The sequence below is a fragment of the Lynx rufus genome, unplaced genomic scaffold, assembly GCF_022079265.1.
Source record: "Lynx rufus isolate CCGP_SWC_20201006 ecotype Redwood Valley unplaced genomic scaffold, mLynRuf1.p SCAF_2, whole genome shotgun sequence".
In the NCBI taxonomy this organism is placed as follows: Eukaryota; Metazoa; Chordata; class Mammalia; order Carnivora; family Felidae; genus Lynx; species Lynx rufus.
In genome coordinates this window covers 115,310,943-115,330,569 of record NW_025814834.1, presented here as the reverse complement: position 1 = coordinate 115,330,569, position 19,627 = coordinate 115,310,943, and the positions used below count along the sequence as shown (strand labels likewise).

Sequence of the window (19,627 nt, the reverse complement as noted above, 5' to 3'; positions counted from 1 at the left end):
TACAACTTAACCACTTTTGACCATGGGGGTTCCATGGTTATTTTGAGATACCTGTAGGAGAATGAGTTGCACAACGAATGGTGGCTGGGGATGGAGGAAGGGGAAAAGGGTTGGAGCTGCCTTGGCCATCCTCTATGCTATTCTTCTGTCTCCAGAAGGAGTCTCTTGCTGAGGGGATATTTGTAGGCTTAGCCCTAGGACTATACTAGAGTGTCCATTTCCATCACATTTCTGAGGACTGCACCAATTAATAATACATTGGAAGGAATTGCTTATGAAAGGTAAAATGAGTACTTTCTCATACCAGTCTGGGTGATAAAGCTAAAGAGGTTCATACAGTGCTGAAAATCTCACGGCTATTTCTTCCAGTTTCACTGGTGATGGAGGCCCCAAGAATGCCAGACAGGAAGAGGGCAATTCTAACTACGATATGTACCAGGGAATTCTGAACTTTCTAAAGAGTCCACCCTGGTCTCTGTTCTGTGGCTGTCGATGGAGACAGTCCTATCTTTCCTCTCAGAGGTCCTGTATTTTCCCTGAACCCCCTCCCTTTCCTAACTGCTACCATGAACCCTGATATGAAATGCCTTCTCCTTTAAGTCATTCATTCATTCTTGTATTCTTTTACTTAGTGAAATTCTGTTGAACATCATTAATATTCCTCATCCAAAGACCACCTGTATTGGAACATAACTATAGTAAAACAAAGTTGTGTTGGTTGGATTGTTGCAATAAGGGAGATAGTACACCATGCGGAAGACATTAAGGGGAGCTTGTTATAGGATTTGGACTTGTGTTAGGTAATTTTGGGGAAGGTTCGAGGAAGTGAAGTTTTGCTCTGGCTTGGGTACTGTCAGAAATCAGAAGCATTTCTATTATAGGGTATCTTAATAATTTTTAACTAGAAGCAGGAGGAATGGGGCAAAGCTAAAGATGTAATTGGTTAAGAAGTAGCAATTCCTTAGTTGGCTGAGCAAAGGGGACATTGGTCACTTTTGTGACTTGGACAATGATCTTATTTTGTTGGTGCTCAGGGTCTTGTTTTTGCCTTGCTTCCTCATAATCTCAGACTTAGCTTGTCTGAGGTTGGAATACCATGAACTTGTTTGTATTTAACTGGTGAACACGTAACCTAGCTACTAGATCTAAGGTAGCTTGTTGCCAACAATCTGGGACTGCTCTTTTCTCAGCAACAGTTATGGGTCCAGTGTCATGGCCAGTAGTGGGAATAGAGCAGTGAAAATGGGAGGGGGTATGGTGTCTTTCTTCAGGGAGCATTCAGTATAGCCAATTGAACAAACATAGGAGTATTCATTACACCAATGATAAATAGTACCCATACAGAAGTGAAGTGCCGTGGGGCACAGAAGCAAGCCTTGTCCTTAACACAGCAGCAGCCAGAATGCCATCCTCCCTCCACACTGTGGGTTGCAGCCCTGAGTTACTGGTGAAGCGGGGGATGGGTGGAAAGTAAGGGAGTGGGGTGGGATAGTGGAGGAGAGAAGAGTGAGCAATTTGTGAAAAAGTAACACAAATCACATACTATGAAGAGTTTCAAAGGGTTAAAGCTTCCTTGTAAATAACTGTTGATGTTCAGTTTTCCCTGTCCTTCATGAAACACCAACAAATGTCTGTTAGGCTCTTAGTCCCACCTCTGTCTGTCTTAGAAGGCTCCACACAAGACCCAGAGATGGAGCCCACCAATCTCACCTCCACTTTGATGAGTTGCTCCTGTATCTTATCCTTCCTTTTCCTCATGCGATCAGGTGCTCTGCAGGTCCCACATGCAGAGTGGCCATCCTGTGTTGACAGAGAACAGCTGTAAGCCTACTCACTTCCCCCAGAGTTCCAGGGCAACTCCCTGAGAATGTCTAATCCCAAGCGTCCCATCCTCAGAGCCTTAGATAAATTTCATGATTTAGTCATTACAATTGCTGTTATAGGAACATTTTATCAGGCAGTGTAGATCTCAGGTTTAGCTCCTTGGAGAGCATTTTGGACATTCCATATCAGCAGTCAAAGATGAATCAACAAACACAAAATCCTTCTTCTTTTGCTTATCTCACAGTTCCTTCTCCATTCTGTTCTGCCTCCTCCCACCCCATAACAAATATATTCCATGGCAAGCAGCTGAGTTATTCTTAAGAAAAATGGAAAGAGGTAGCCAGAAATTGCCACATACTTTCAGTATCAACTTGAAGGCATGTATCTCTAAGGCTCTTATGTAGACCCCAGTTTCCCCTTACAGCTGATACTACTGCAGCCCCCAGAGCTTAGGCTCAGCAGGAAGAGACTGTAGGTGGGTATTGAGCAGGATAGTTGAGTAGGCACTTTGGGGGGACACTTGGGAGGGGCTTGATACTACTACTAGTTTTGCTTCCAGGACATGTTGGGGGAAGTTTAGCTGGACTCTATCTGGACAAAGTAAAAAGACAAAGAATTATATGTGATTTTATCAACTTAAAAATGATTCTATTTACTTCAGAGCTTCTGGTTCTGAACCCAGAGCTTAGGGAAAATTCCTGAGCAAAGAAGAGTAGGGAAATAGAAAGTAACTTGTGTTGAGGGATTCTGGTTCCAGAGGATTGATCAAATCTTGGAGCTCTTTCCCTGTTTTAGTTTGCAGGCAGAAAATGGGTGCTGGGATTGGGAAGGGGTGAGGGTGGAAAGTCCTACTTATGAGGCAGCTTCTTATACTTTCCATCCCCAGGCCCTTTGTGGCAGGTGTCAAGAGTTTTGAGAAGAGAGAGAATCCAATAACCCCCAAGACTGTTCAAATACCTGTTCCTCAGTCTTCTTGTAGGTCTGCCTTCCTTGATTTTCATTAATTTATACATAAAAATTATTCATTAATTCTTTTTAAAAGATTTAAAAATCACATATATTGAGATAGTACACACTCTCCTGAGCAAAGGAGTTTCAAGAACAAAGAAGATGCTGTCCCCATCCTTAGGCTGGCAGCATAGTGAAGCTGAGAAGCAAGTAGTGAAATAAGCATGAGCCAACTGAGGGTGTTGTAATACACATGTGTGTGCAGTCCTCAGGCCTGAGGTCAGAGTTTTGGGGCATCAGTCCCCTGTTACTCTTCAGTGACTCTGAGTGAATGATGCCACCAGATGTCATCTCCTATCACTTGGGATGATTGATGATGAGTGGAGATATAAAGCCTATAATCTGTCCATGCATAGAAAGCCCAGGTAGGGCAACTAGGAGGAATTCAGGGAACCCAAGAGACCTCCAGGTATCCATCAGGAGAAAGAGATAATGCTGGTGTGGAGGGGAGAAGGGGGCCCGGGGACTGCTGAAGGCATCTAAGACCTTGGGGGCAGAAATATATGCTCATTAAGAGGCTTTTTTTTTAAAAAAAATGTTTATTTATTTTTGAGATAGAGAGAGACAGAGCATGAACGGGGGGAGGGCCAGAGAGAGAGGGAGACACGGAATCCGAAGCAGGCTCCAGGCTCCTGTCAGCAAAGAGCCCGACGCAGGGCTCACACTCACAGACCGTGAGATCATGACCTGAGCTGAAGTCGGAAGCTCAAGCAACTGAGCCACCCAAGTGTCCCTAAGAGCATTTATTTTGGAGAGAGATACTGCCAGTTTTGAATCCCTCCCTTCTCTTCATAGCGGTGTTAAGGCAGGAGCATCAGAGGAAAGAAAAACTATTTATAAAGAGGTATGATGAACCAGAGCTGTTACAGGTAAATCTAGAGATGGGGATAAGAAATTGACAAGGGCTGAGGTGACAAGTCTTGCAAATTAACACACATTTAAGTACCATTTTGTCAGTCTCTTAGTGACTATAGCAGTGATTATAAGAGAGCCAGGAGTAGTAACTCAGAGAAGAGGGTGTTTCAAATTGGCCAGGGTGGCTAAGAGTTTAGACCATAAATGAATGATAATTGATGGGTGTGACAATAATGAGGCAGATAATGGTGATAATTGTGAATACCTGACGTAAAGTGGACAAAGGTTGTGGAAAGTTGTAGTCACCTGAGCTGTGTAGTATTTTTCTCATTGAATTTACTGTAATGATAGATACATTATTTCACCCTGAATCATAAGTTAAAAATCCTGAAGAATGGGACAAGTCATTTACATTTCAGTATATCTTAAAATGACAGATTTTGATAAAACACTACTACATATTAAGTACATCTGATTATCCTGATGCAGGAGAGGCCATTAGTGTGGACATCCTGTTTTAGATGCTCCCATATTTTGTAGCCAAGTAGGAAACTGAAGCACTTTCAAGATTCTTGTATCAGTGTAGGTTTTTACTGAGATTTGGAGACTGAATAAGAAAAAGTGGGAAAGAAACAAGGCCAACTTTCAAACAGACATTTCTCCATTGTTACCAGCACTATATCCCCTTGCCTTACTTTGCTCTTACCTTTGGTGTGGAAGCAAGCAGACATTAGATTTTTTTTGTCACCACCCAACTAACAATATCCAGTTCTCGAAATTTTGCCTGTGAGTGTCTTCACTGGGTTTAGCAACCTTTTACTAGTGTCTATCCAATGTTCAAGTGTGAGAAGCCAACTGAATCTATATTCAGCCACCTTTGTCTAACTATGCTGCCTTGCAAGGAAATCAGAAGATACCTCCAACAGACCCACTGGAATGTAAACTTCCTGAGAGGAGGGGTTTTTGTCTGTCCCGTTCCTCACTGATTCAAGTACCTAGACTGGTGCCACATAAATATGTGTTGAATGAATGAATGCTTGAACAAATGGCTATGGGGTTGGTCTGGGAAGTTGTCTCTCTACAACTATTGAGAACTCACTTGTCAGGGGCAGCTTTTAGTGATAGAATCATAACAGAAAACTCCTGGTTTTTGTCTCAAATCTAAATTTTATTGGTTGATTCTGGTTCCACTTCTCCACACCTCTAAGTTCACCAAGAGGAGTTCTAGTGGCACATAATGAGCACTGCTAAGTCTCTGAACCTGTCTCTAGAGATCCCTGGTAGATGACACTCAAAGTTGATGTCAACCAGAACTAAGGCCACAGCAGCCCCCAGGGCAGGGTCGCTAGCAGGAAACTGGCAAAGGGCTGGGCATGGAGGTAGACACTGTGGGGACATTGAGAGGCTGGCATTGCTGCTGGTTTTGCTAGCAGGGCATCTCAGCAGGATCAAGGACCCTGGAGAGAATAAAGTAAAAGCAGGGTGTTGAAAAAGTCTCTGGCCAATGTCTCTTCTCTGATGGGTTCCATGTTGTACTTGTGAACTAAGGAATGTGGAAAGGTGAAGAAAATGTATTTGGAGTTAATTCAGCCTGGAGAGATGTTTTTTTTCCTCTTTAACCTCCTTCTGTAAAAGAACACTGACTCTTTTCTAATTTGGCTCCCATGGTGTCTTGTCTCCATGTAATCATGGAGAAGAACAAGCCCTTTTGGGTAAAGTTTCCTCCAGGATGTCTGGTGGGATGAGTTTATGTCTCAGAACATGTTTAGGAAGAGGATGGGTCTATAAACACCCATGGCATTTGCAAGTCACAGAAGCACTGAAATATCCCGTAAACCTGCTCATTAACCCCTCACTATTCCTGCTGTCTCCATTCTGGACCCCCTTCTTCCCTCTCCTCTGATAGAGGCCTGGGCCTGTCTTCCTAACTATCCTTGTTCAGGTCCTGCCCTAGCTGGACATTCAGCTGGTTGGGTGAAAGACAGAGAAAGTTGATTCTAAGTAGGCTGTGGGACTGAGTTGTCCAGGACAAGAGCTCTTGGGTTAGTGTATTGTTGGGGAGGTTAGCAACACCAAAGTCTCCCAGCCCAGCTCCATGTGCAAGATGATATGTTTGACCAAAAAGAGTTAGGCAACCTTCCACTCATGCCTGTAGACATACTTAACAGAGGCCATGCCCCATATTCACAATTTGCAATGGGATGTAGAGTTGAGGATGATGCATAACCTGGACAGATAGATAAATAAGGAGTCTGTTTCTTTGTTCTAAGTGCTGTAATGTAAACAAATAACTACAAAGTCCATTGTTCTTTGTGTGACCTCTATTTTTCCTGCATGTTCTCTGGAGAAATTGGACACCTATATGTAATCAGCACTTGCTCTTGGGGGTGGTGACTGAGCTGAGGGTCTGGATGTTTTGGATGAGCTGTGTGTGGAAAATGGATAGGGGGTGAAGCTAGAGGAAGTGGGACTCCTGAGAAGAACTTCCTGACACCCAGGAAGTAGCATGGATTCCTTGGGCAGGGAGGAGTGGAACCACATCAGTGTTTGATTGGAGGGTAAATATAGAGAAGAAAACTACAACAGCTGAAGTGACAGACTCACAATTAGCACATTACAAAGGGTGTGACATTTCTATCAAATCCCAGAGAATGTGTGCTCTTTATTCAAATACCATAAACATACAGTCACGAGTGGTTCATCTGCTGGAACTAATTAAGGGAGGTCTGCAAAGGTAAATGATGACAGATGGGTTTCATGGAAGTAGTTTTGTTGAGTGTGTTGCTGCTTATGAGGTCTGTGTGGCATTAGGTGCATTTCATGTAACAGAGTCAGCCTCGAGGTGTCCATGTTTTATGTATGATCAATTGATGCAAACTGAATGCTATTTCCCCTGTGAATTTCATTTTAATTTTATTTTTTATTTATTTTTTTCAACGTTTATTTATTTTTGGGACAGATAGAGACAGAGCATGAACGGGGGAGGGGCAGAGAGAGAGGGAGACACAGAATCGGAAACAGGCTCCAGGCTCTGAGCCATCAGCCCAGAGCCTGACGCGGGGCTCGAACTCACGGACCGCGAGATCATGACCTGGTTGAAGTCGGACGCTTAACCGACTGCGCCACCCAGGCGCCCCTCATTTTAATTTTAGAGATGAATTCCCCAACCAATGAATTTCTAATATTAGAATAAATATGTTTGTCTATGTTTTTTTAATATAAATCAGAGTCAGTATTATAACCAAGCTTTATCCATATTTAAATTAAATTATGATATTCAATGCCTATTAAATACGTTAATTACAAGGGGGTGCAATTTTCATCTACACATTCTGCCTGGCACTTGAGAATAGAGCAATGCTGTGACTTACTTCAAGTTGCCTGTGGGAGCGTAAATGCACTGGGCCACAGGGAAGAAGGGTGGTCCTGGATATGGATGGGGGAGGGGAGGGTGTGGGCCTTTACATCCCCACCAATCTTGTCCTGCCTCCAGTGTGTGGTCCTTGTCTCTTGCTGGGGGGTAATTTCAGAATCATCCCCAGAACAATGATTGAGTGGCCATTTTGCTCATATCATTGAGGGTTCTTTGAGTATATCCTGCACTGGAAAGAGGCACTTAAAGAAGATGGAATGAGCACTTTTTCATGGTAGCTGTAGTAGAGTGGCCATTTTTGCTTCTTGGGGGATAAGTTCTAAAGTTTCTGAACATCCCAGAACTGTGAATATGGAGCTTTCTCTCTTCATAAAATGTGGTGATGTTTGTGGGTCTTTCTGAATCTCCACCCCAGATTGCATGGCTTGGGAGGTTCCATGTGCATCCTGGTGGTGTTGTTCATCAATCCCCTCCATGAGGAGTTCTGCCTTCTCAGTTCTTCCATTTCTCACCAGAGTGGGAGCTCCACAGGCCCTAAGGCTGAACATGTGTCGTGTGATGACATGGCTGGGACACCGCAGGCTGGCCACTTGCTTGCAAGCATGAGGGGGACTCTCTGAGAGTCATTTCTACCAGGAATGTCATCCTTAAAGCTCTGGATTCCTGGAGTAGAACCCAGTGTGGCTGGATAAATTCTAGATGTTTCCATGGTTTGGTAGTGCTGATGGGATGATGGCATTAGGTGGTGGAGCAGTTTAGGTCTGGCTCCTTGGAGTGCATTTTTATCAGGCCACATACTTTATAAATACACGATGAATCAAACAATGAAAAACTTTTCTCCATTTATCGAAAAACACAGCCCCTTCTGAGCTTAGGACCCTCCTGCAACCAAAACTTCAGCAAGGCCATGATAAACAGCTGAGTCATTCTTAGGAAAATGTCTGCCACCTGTTCTTCTAATTTAAAGACATTTTCCTTTCTTTTCTTTTTTTTTAAAGTTTATTTATTTTTGAAAGGAAGAGAGAGCACTAGCAGAGGAAAGGCAGAGAGAGAAAAAGAGAGAGAGAGAGAGAGAGAGAGAGAGAATGAGAATTCCAAGCAGGCTCAGAACTGTCAGCACAGATCTTGATGTGGGGCTCGATCTCAAGAACTGTGAGATCGTGACCTGAGCCGAAATCCAGAGTCAGATGCTTAACTGACTGAGCCACCCAGGCACCCCAAGACATTTTCCCTTCTATTCTCTTCTGAATCCTAAACTCCCCTCAGGTAATGTTTTTGCATTTTGAGATATATAGCACTTATATATGACCATGGAGAATGTTCCAGAATGATCCAAGACTTAGAAGGTATTTGGGGTTTTTTGCTATGTCAGAGTTTGGCTAAAGTGCCAGACCCAGAAACAAAAGGATCTATACATAGTCATCATTGAAAGAAAGACTAGAGAGTCTCAGATTCATCCCCCCAGAATTTGTTCAGAAGATGCAGAGCTGTCCTGGCCCCTGCAGTTGCCCCACCAGCCTGGTCCAGGATGCATACCAGAGAGATGACAGCTGCATCATGTTCTTCAGCTGTGGTTTTCCATCATCCAACAGAGGGGCAGGACTGTGCTGGGAAGGGGAGCATTTGATGTAGGGATTTTATGTAGAAGGCAGTGACTAAACGAAAGTAAAACTGTTTTCCTCTCAGAATTCACTGAGTTTAGATTGTTCTATAAAGCAAGTAGAAGGCCTTCTGATGATCTCTTTCCCAAAGTTTCTCTGAGGTCTTTCTCCCTTTCTACTATCAACTCATCAGTAACATAATCCCAAGGCTTGGGTCATGTTCCCTGAGCTGCATTCAGGACAGTGTTCCTTCTTGATATTCTTAATCATTACTCCAAGAAAACAGTGCTTCATGGACAAAGGTCCTGTGAAATGCTGCATAAGATATCAATCCTGAGAAGCTTTATGTCCTCAAACTTCACCTTGTCCCAGACCTCCACTCCTATGGCCACCTGCAGGTGATCAGGAGTTCATCTCCTCCCTTCCAGAGCATTACTCCAGGCTCCAGCCTTCCCTGCGTGTTCATTTGGGGATCTGGGAGTGCTGATGAGTGAGTGAAGTCACTGAACAGAGAGGGAGGGGGTTTTAGGTGCCCAAGATAGTAGAGGGAGGGCAGGTGGATGGAGTAGAAGGGAAGAGTCATTCACTCACAAAGGCACACACCTTTATCCCAGAAGGGGGAGCCATGTAGTTATAGAGGAAGATGGGCTTTGAAGATCAAAGATGAGGTCCCTGGAGCAGCTTAGAACCTTTGATGAGGACTTCTTAGAAAATCAAGTCCCCTGAGATGGAGGTTTAGAGGGTATGAGCAGCCGTGTGCTACTCACCTGCTGTTTTCAGAATAGCCTGGAATCTCTCTGCTTCACCTCCTGCCAGATGCTTCCTTTGTATCTTGACTCCAGTTTTTCACCTGCCTTGCATTTTCTCACAACTTCTTGCACATCCTCATGGTGTGTAGGAGGATGGACACACCAACAACCTGAAGAACATGTGCCTGTGCTGTGAGCAGAAGGGACATTTAATGATGGATCCTGGGTTCTCAGGGTCCTCCGATGCCCTGACAGAGGCACAGGCATCACAGGGAAGGGAGGAGCCCTCAGTGCTACTCCTTGTGGGCTTCTTTGCCTGATGATTGGGATTGGGAGGAAAAGGGGAAAGGGAGCAGGAGGTTTTCTGATGGGAAGGATTCAGGAGTCCCCAAATTGTTCAAATTCCTGCTTTTTAAACTTTCTGTGAGTCTGTCATGTCTTATTTTTCTCTTACTCGTGCTATCCTTCTTTCTATCCTTTCTCCCCCCTTCCTCCTTCTTTAACATGTGTTGAGCTGATTCAGCTCCTTGTGATCTCCAACCTTGGATCCCCCATAGCTTCCAAGGTAGGTGCCAGGAGTTTTCCTGTGAGGAAAGTCACAGGACTCTTTTCCTCATTTCCTGTAGGCTTGCCATTTTATTTTCCCATCCATCCATTTATCCATCCATCCATCCACTCAGTTATTCACACAGAATGTGTTGCCTTGGGGCACCTGTGTGGCTCAGTCAGTTAAGCGTCTGACTTCAGCTCAAGTAGTGATCTCATGGTTAGTGAGTTCGAGCCCCACGTGGGGCTCTGTGCTGACAGCTCAGAGCCTGAAGCCCACTTCAGATTCTGTGTCTCCCTCTCTCTCTCTGACTCTCCCCTGCTCACGTCTGTCTGTCTCTCTCTCAAAAGTAAATAAACATTAAGAAAAATTAAAAAAAAAAAAAAAGAACGCGTTGCCTTGATACAGCAGCCCACCAAACATTCTGCTGTACCCAAGGAGATTCAGAAGTGAATAAGATCTGGTCACTGTTCTTAAGTAACTAACACACTGTGTGAGCAGGGCAGATGGACAAGTAATAAAATAAGCTTGATCCAAGGGTTAGTGCTGTCATATAGATGTGTGGGGAGTCCTCAGGTCTCAGGACAGAGCCTTTGGGTGTCAGACCCCTTTGTCTGCAGTGATCCTGAGCAGTAGAATGTGTCCAGATGGCATCACCTGCTATCACTTGGGCCTGTAGGTGGGATGAGGCCCCCGGCCTGTAAGAGCAGTACTTGGACAAGCAGCAGGAGCAGGGGTGTAGTTCCTTGCTCTGTCCATGCGTAGTCAGCCCAGATGGCAGTTCCAAGAGGAACTCATAGAACCCAGGAGTCCTCACGAGGAGGAAGAGCTAACACTGGTACTGACAGTGAGTGTAGTTGAGGGGACAGTGGAGGATCTAAGACAATGTGGAGGCCATGATAATGGGCTTTTTAAGCATTCATTTGGAGTCAGGCATTCCTGCGTTGGAATTCCTTCTTCTCCAGTTAACAGCCAGCACCTGGTAAAGAAAACTCTGAAAGGTGATAGAGGCACAACAGACCAAAGATGCAAGGAATGAAATCAGAGACAGAGACAAGAAATTTACAGAAGCTGCAGTGACAAGGTTTGCAAATTGAGATACATGTGAGGACCATTGTATCAGTATCTCTGTGACTGTGCTATTTATCCTAAGAGCTCCAGGGATAGTTCAGGGGAAGGAGTGATTCAAGTTGGCTGGGGTGGCTAAGGGAGGTTAGCTGAGCTATGAATCATGCTTAGTGGGCATGGTGACGGTGAGGGTGATAAGGATGAGGCTCGTGAACAATTTGGGAAATTACGATTACATAAGCCATGCGGAATTTCTCCATTGAATTTTGTTATAACATTAGAGATGCATTGCCTTCTGAAACATCACATTTAAGAAAGGAAAAGATCTTTTTAAAAAATGTTTATTTATTTTTGAGAGAGGGAGAGACAGCACAAGTTGGGGAGGGGCAGAGAGAGAAGGAGACACAGAATCTGAAGCAGGCTCCAGGCTCTGAGCTGTCTGCACAGATCCCCATGCAGGGCTCGAACTCATGAACTGTGAGATCATGACCTGAGCCAAAGTCAGATGCTCAACTGACTGAGCCACCCAGGTGCCCTGGAAAAGATCTTTTAAGTCGCAAATATTAATTATAGTGGTTATGAAGAATTATTGTTTTTTATAAACATTGATGAAAATGATTTGTCTGGTTATCCTGTTACATTAAACCTAGAGGATAGCTGTCCCTTTTTAGGTGATCAAATAAATGATATTCATGGGAGAAAAGGAGAACCTGAGCAGATGGTTTTCCAGCGGGGCTGCGGAGAGAGGGAGGGGAGGACACAGGGACAGAGGCTGCTTGTGCACCAGCATGGTCCCATTAATATTAACAACACGTGCCCTCTCCTTTCTTGGCTGTTGTCTTTTGATGTGGTAGCTAGCAGATATTCACATCCTTTTTGGTCTCCACCAAAGCCACTATCTCAAAGCCCAGGCTGGATGTCTTCTCTAGGTTTATTAGACCAGCCTCAGTGTCCCAGAAGGTAAATGGCCAACTGAATAGAGTGCCACTGCATTTCATTTTGCATCATGTAATATCGGGGACTGTCACCCACACACCTATTTGAATGTCAGTGCCTGAGAGAAGAAACTTGTTCTGATTCTCTGCTGTATCCCTAATGCCTAGAACTGAGCACATAGATGCTCAATAAAAATTCAATGAGTGAATAAGTGGGCCCAGGGCTAGGACATGGTGTCACCCTGCTCAGGTTTGGGGAATCTACTTTCCTCCATTGCTGGGAACTCCCCGTTGGGACTTCATTTGAAAGATTTGTTTTGTCATTTCTAGTTTCCCAAGATCTCTCCAGTGTCCCAGCAGGCAGCTCTGTGGGTTAACACTGATCCCTTTCCACTTAGATTGGATTCAACCAGAGGGATAGCTGTCAGTTCTTGAGAGTGGCAGTGAGGGGCACTTCTGAGCCTCCAAGGCTGCTTCCCGGGCCCTGCCAGCCAGTGTGCTCCCATTCTCCAGGTTTGCCACTGTAGGCATGCATGGAGCTGAGGGTCTAATAAATGTATGCTCCTGAAATTACATACATTTATAATCCCAGCAGCACTACTCATTTTCTCCCTTTTTCTTGTTCCTAAAGTTTAAATGTCACACACTCCTACCATCTCACTGATGGAACTTCCCGCCACGTCACTCCCTCCAGACCTTATTAATTTAAACACTTCTCTCCTTTCCATCTCTCTTCCTGCACTTCACAGACCCTTTAGTTTAACTTTCCTTCTGGAGGCTTCTGTCTCCTTCCTCCATCTTTTTTTTTTTTAATTTTTTTTTCAACGTTTATTTATTTTTGGGACAGAGAGAGACAGAGCATGAACGGGGGAGGGGCAGAGAGAGAGGGAGACACAGAATCGGAAACAGGCTCCAGGCTCTGAGACATCAGCCCAGAGCCTGACGCGGGGCTCGAACTCCCGGACCGCGAGATCGTGACCTGGCTGAAGTCGGACGCCTAACCGACTGCGCCACCCAGGCGCCCCCCTCCATCTTTTCATTCAGCTCTTCCTCTGCGTATTTTGTTCATTTGCCTCCTGATTCCTTGTTTCTTAATTAAGACACAGAAATAGTTTATCAAAATAAATACAAGTACATTATCACACAATAGCCATTTCCAGATTGGATCGACACTCAGATTTCACAGGAAAAATCTGTCCCTTTACTGAGAGTTGCGGGGCTTCAAATAAATACACCCCTCATCCTCTGTCTCCATCAGGCCTAAAACCTCTCCACTTCCTTTCTAAGTGTGGGGTGGAGAACTGATCTGCTCTTATTCCTGATCCAAGTGAAGATTCTGTCCACAGAGCTGGGTAGTGTTGGCAAAAGAACTGAGGGTAGGGGCAGAGTGGAATGACACAGGAATCACCCAGGGTAACAGGAACAGAACATTTATTTTTTCATGACCTCAGGCACAGGTGCTGACAATCACTGGCAGGTGCAGCAGGGAGGGGGCTGTGCCATCCTGGACCAGGCAGGGAGAGCTGGGACCCTCCCCGGGGACAACCCCAGCTCAGCCTGAGCAAGAGAAAATGGGGGGTGCAGGAAAGGCTGTGTCCTCATGGGGTGGGAAGGATGGCTTTTTCTGGCCTTTTGGATTCCCATTTCCTCTAGGAGCTCTTGTCTCAGCATCAGGATCCCAAGTCAGCAACCACCCACAGAGCCATGGCCATACCTGGAGCCCCCGGACTGCAGCCCACTGCCACCATCACAGGAGTCAGAGCTGTGGCACCAGCATCCATGGGATCCGTGACACCCACGGTGGCTCAGGCAGCAGCCCCCCACCCCCCGGAGCTGGGGTCACAGCTGCCCGCGGAGCCTGGAGCACAGCTGGAGGAGGCTGGGGGCAAGCACTGTGCTGGGCTCTTCGGGGGGCACTTGGGCGATGGGGGGCACTTGGAAGGAGGCTGGCACTGCTGCTGGCTCTGCTGGCAGGACATCGCGGCAGGAGGTTGATCTGGAACAAATAAAAGAAACATTTTTTTATGTGAACACAGAAGCTTCAGACAAAAGTCCCTTCCCTCTGGGTTTTGTCAAACACTTGTCCTCATGACCAAACTGCTTCCTAAGCCAAGCTGTGTGGGACGGACATGGGGACACGGAGTGGACATGCACACTAAGACACCAGATGGGTCTGTGTGCACCCCTGACCACATACTCAACAAGAATGGAAGGAATCCTGAAGACCTGAGGCTTTGAGGGTTCACAGCCCCCTGACAGGTGCCTCAGTGGCTCTTGCCTCACCACCACCCCCTCCCCCACTGCCGCCCCTGTCTGGGTCCCCTCCTGCTGGTTCTGATCACATCTGGGCTTGTCTTCCCAAAGCTCCCAGCTGAGGGGACACTCACCAGATACAGAGGAGGCAGGATGAGGCTGTTCCTGAGGATGCTGTGGGTGAGGAGCTCAGGGCAGGAGCACTCTTATCCTGTGGCTGGGTTTGTCATGCAGGCTGGAGCCCTCTGCTGCTTTCACAACCAGGGGAGGGGACAGCCTGGCATGGTTCCTAGTTGTCTACCTCCAGTGTCTTCCTGGGCATGACCCTAAAATTCTTCTAAGGTAGAACCAGGATGTCCTGTGACTACCAAATTACTTCCCACTTTAGTCTGCTTTGGACCAGCTGCTGTGCCCTTATTCAGTCCTTCACTTCCATGCTTTGGCATAGGCTCTGTCCCTTTTTAGTACATGCAACACTAATAATACAGAGAGATAATACACATTTCTTCCCTTAAGTACCTCACAGATCATGGACAATCACATGGAAAAGCAAATATATTGCATCTGATAACATAAATGCTAAACAGAAGTGTTTCTTAAGACCTCAAGGCTAAGATCCCAGGTTTTGGAGGTCAGTCCCCCATTGCACCAGAAGGGTGATGTTTTCTGGAGGTGACAGCTGAACAAGGTCATTGTCCTGTGAGGGTGTGATGGGTAGGGTAAGATATGGAGGTTGGGAGCCAGTTCATGTCTAAGAGAGAAAGGTTCCTAGGGGGACCTCCTGGTTCCCATACGGTAGTAGGGAGAACAGCATAAAAGTTAGAGTGGAGAAGGGACCAACGACTTTTGATGGGACAAGATTCACAACTGATATTATTAGGAAGAAGGGGGAAGAGGGAAATGGGGAGGACGAGAAGTAGGAGGAGGAGGGGGAGGAGGAGAAGTAAAGAATAGATCCACCTCTTCATTGTTGTTCCATGTGTCCACATCTCTCAGACTGTGGGATATATACTATTGATTCTAACACTGTAGAAGGTGATAGAGGATAGTGGCCCATGTGCTTGGAGGAACTAAGGAAAAACTATGCAAATGATGATAATGAATCATTTTGCAAACATGGTTGGTAATTGTGAGGTTGATGGTGGTGGAGGTGGTATGTGGGCCTTGCTTGATAGCATAAACCTCATAATGGCTAAGCTTTATGTAAACTGAATACTATCTTTCCATTTTTTAAAGATTCATTTTATTTGTAGAGAAAAAGAGAGCACCGAGCAGGGGGGAGGAGCCGAGAGAGAGGGAGAAAGAGAGAGAGAGAGAGAGGGAGAAAATCTCAAGCAGGTTCCATGCTCAGTGCAGAGCCCGACATGGGGCTCAATCCCATGACCCTGGGATCATGACCTGAGCTGGATGCGCATTTGACTGAACCACCCAGGTGCCCTTATTGTTCCATTTGATTTAATTGTGATATGACACATATATTCCTCAACAAATTTTATCTCAAATATGATAATAAAATGGATAATATACATTATATATAACAAAAATAAAATTATCATTGAGACTTCAACATTCACATATTTAAATTTAATTAAATTAAATAAAACTTCATTATAGCAAATGTAATACATTAATTTTGATTTGTTGTTAGCTTAAATACCCATTTGTAGATACTAAATTCATAGGCTATAGTTTTGTTTTTCTCTCCAATCCACAACTTACTCATTCTGAATCAGTGATTCCTAAAGTTCTTTGAAGATCCATGTGGGAGCCTGGATGGTCCTGGGGTACAGAGCTGGGTGCTGGCAGTGGGGAGGGGAAAGCAGGGCACAATTGCTGTCCTCTCTGCTTCAAAGGAGATCCCAGTTTGTCTCTGGGTATGATTTCACACAAGCATACAGTTAGGACAACAAACAACAAAGTATTTACATTTGTGATAACTGAACCCTAAGGCTAAATGTAGGTGTTACAGGGTAAACTGAAGTGGAACTGTCTCAGGGTTCCAGACCGGCTGCAGAGGGAATTAGTATTTTCCACGTCGTGTGGTTCTCCAGAAATTTGCACAGAGGCTATGCTTAATCCCAGCAATGTGGAAATTGAGTTGCTATGGGGCCGCACTTTTGGTGTAACAGGTGTCCCCAATCAATGTGACCCAAGCCACTCTAAAACTTGTCAGCAAAGTGCTTCTGTTCCTCAAGAATGGACTTGAAGATGGCTTCTTTCCAGTCCCATGCCTGAATCCCTGCCTTAGTGCCTTATTTCCGTATCCTCAGATATCCCTCCTTTCCTTTCTCCAGATGAGCTACTTAATCTGGAAACTGCCCACCTCAGGGTCCACACTTTCCTTCTCAGAACAGAGTCCTCAGTCCAAACTCACAGAACACTTGAGCCCACAGCCCAGAGCCTGGGGAGGCTGCATTGAGCTGCAGTATGAGGATGTCTTAGCAGCCCTGACATTGTAAGGAACCTGGGGTCACACACGGAGAAGACACTCACCTGGTTTTATGAGAGGATTTTATGACCTAATAACCTGTGTGTTAACTTTGGAGCAGGAAGTACTTAATCTGAGGTCCAGCTCCAGGATAATCTTCCCAAGACAGACATATTAGTAATAACAGAATAAACAAAGAAAGAAACAAGGATCAGCCCTTTTCCATGGCAATTAATGACTGATGCTGTGAAAGAGGAAGATGAGATGAGTAAGCCCAAAAGTAGTATTCTGGGAAGATATTTACTTCTGGAGTTTCACTCAGCTCTGTTATTATCAGATCTCAGGTGCACAGATATGGATTGACATCTTGGTTTGTAATATATGTTCATCATCAGTCCATGCAAGGTTCTCTTAATGAATTTGTCTATCTATCTATCAATCATTCTATCTATCCTATCATCATTTAAATAGCAAAAGTGCCAAAAAAAAGTGCCACCCCCCACATGAAAATGAGGACGTAATCACCATTCTGAGTCTTGTATTTACTATTCTTTGCTTCCCTTCTGGCGTATTTTTATCATATTTACATGTATTCCTCAAAAATATTAAAATTTTTTTCTCTATTTTTAAGTCAGATTTTTTGAGGTATTTATTTTACACAGAGAAAAAAACCATCCATTTAGGTACACAATTCTGTGAGCTTTGACTAACACATACAGCCATGTAAAAAAGCAACGAAAAGTTCCATCACCCCAAAACATTCCCTCGTGACCCTATATAGTGAACCCCTCCTCCATGCAGTCCTTGGCAACCACTGATCTGCTTTCAGTCCTTATAGTTTTGCCTTTTCACAATGCTGTGTAATTGCAATTACATGATATGTAGCATTTAAAGTCTAGCTTCTTTCACCTAGAATAGTCCATTTGAAATTCATCTGTATTGTTTTATGTAATAGTACTTCATTCCTTTTTCTTTGTTAAGTAGCTTTATATTGTGTAAATGTATCTTATTATTATGTTCTTAATGTTTATTTATTTTTGAGAGAGACAGAGAGAGAGAGAGAGACAGAGAGAGAGAGAATGCACAGGGGAGGGGCAGAGAGAGAGGGAAACACAGAATCTGAAGCAGGCTCCAGGCTCTGAGCTGTCAGCACAGAGCCCAACATGGGGCTCAAACTCATGAACCATGAAATCATGAGCTGAGCCAAAGCCAGATGCTTAACTGACTGAGCCACCCGGGTGCCCCAAATGTACAGATTATTTTTTAATCTATTTTCCAGTTGAAGGACACTGGGGTTGCTACCAGTTCAGGGAAATTCTTAATAAAGTCACCATAAATACTGACTTACAAGTTTTTCTGTAAATATAAAATTTATTTCTCATGGGTAAATATCTAAGAATAGGGTTTCTGGGGCAAATTATAAGGGTATGTTTCATTTTTTAAGAAACTGGCAAACTATTTTCCAAAGTGGTTGTACAATTTTGTATTCCTACCGGCAATGATTAAGTGAACTAAGTGCTCCACATATTTGATAGTACTTGGTATTATCAGTTATTTATTTTTTTTATTTTAGCCATTCTAATGTATGTAGAGTGGTATCTCATTTTGCTTTTAATATTTATTTCCCTAATGACTAATAATGTTAAGGGTCTTTTCATGTATTTATTTGCCATCCATATATCTTCTTTGTTGGAATGTCTGTTCAAATCTTTCACCCATTTTTTAACCAGGTTGTCTATTTTCTTATTATTTTTTTGAGCATTTTATGTATGTATGTATGTATTTATTTATTTATATTTTAGAGAGAGAAAGAGAGCACAAGTGGGGTAGAGAGACAGAGGGAGAGAAAGAAGGAGAATCTTAAGCAGGCTTCATGCTCAGCACAGAGCCTGATGTGGGTGGGACTTGATCCCATGAGTCTGAGATCATGACTTGAGCTGAAATCAAGAGTCAGATGCTCCACTGACTGAGTCAGGAGTCCCTATTTTTGGAGCATTTTAACATATATTCTAGCCATAAGTCCTTCACTGCATATGTATTTTACAAATGTTTTTTCCAAGTCTGTGAATTTTCTTTACCTTTTCTTAACAGTGTCTTTTGAAAAGCAGTTTTTTTGTTTGCTTTGTTTTTTGTTTGATTGTTTATTTTGTCATCTAAAGAGAGCATTATTTCTAAGGCCCTTCCTTTTCTAATTTTTATTAAAATTTCAGTTAGTTAACATACAGTGTAATATTAGCTTCAATAACTACTGAACATTTCCATACAGGTTTATAGCAGCATTATCAACAATAGCCAAATTATGGAAAGAGCCCAAGTGTCCATGGATTGATGAATAGATAAGGAAGTTGTGGTATTATATATATGCATATATATATATATATATATATATATATATATATGTAGTGGAATATTACTCACCCATAAAAGGATGAAAAGCAGGGTTTTAAAATTTTGACAATGTTGAGTTTGTGAAGGTTTTCTTTTGAATCACCCTTTTATTGCCATTTCTAAAATTTTTTTTGTGTAACTCAAGTCACAAAGATTTTTTCTTATGCTTTACTCTAGAAGTTTTATAATGTTTTGTTTTACTCTTTGATCCATTATTAATGTGGAGTTAATTTTTATATATAATAATTTTTTACATATAATATGAGATATTTATTTTTTTAATATGGTTGTCCAACTGTTTCAGCACCATTCGTTGGAATGACTGTCCTTCCATTCAGATGCCTTTGTACTGATAAAAGAAATTTCTAAGTTTTATTTTTTGTTTTTTTAATGTTTCTTTATTTTTGAGAGAAAGAGAGAGACAGAGCATGAGTGGGGGAGGGACAGAGAGAGAGGGAGACACAGAATCCGAAGCAGGCTCCAGGCTCTGAGCTGTCAGCACAGAACCCGACGTGGGGCTCAAACACATGAACCGTGAGATCATGACCTGAGATGAAGTTGGACACTTAACCGACTGAGTCACCCAGGCACCGCAAAA

The 19,627-nt window shown here is 43.7% G+C and overlaps 1 pseudogene; it reads right to left on the bottom strand.

Moving 5' to 3' along the window:
- Nucleotides 1-13,643: 13,643 nt before the first annotated feature.
- LOC124514883 (late cornified envelope protein 3A-like) lies at nt 13,644-13,939 on the bottom strand (annotated as a pseudogene).
- Between the last annotated feature and the right edge of the window lie 5,688 nt (nt 13,940-19,627).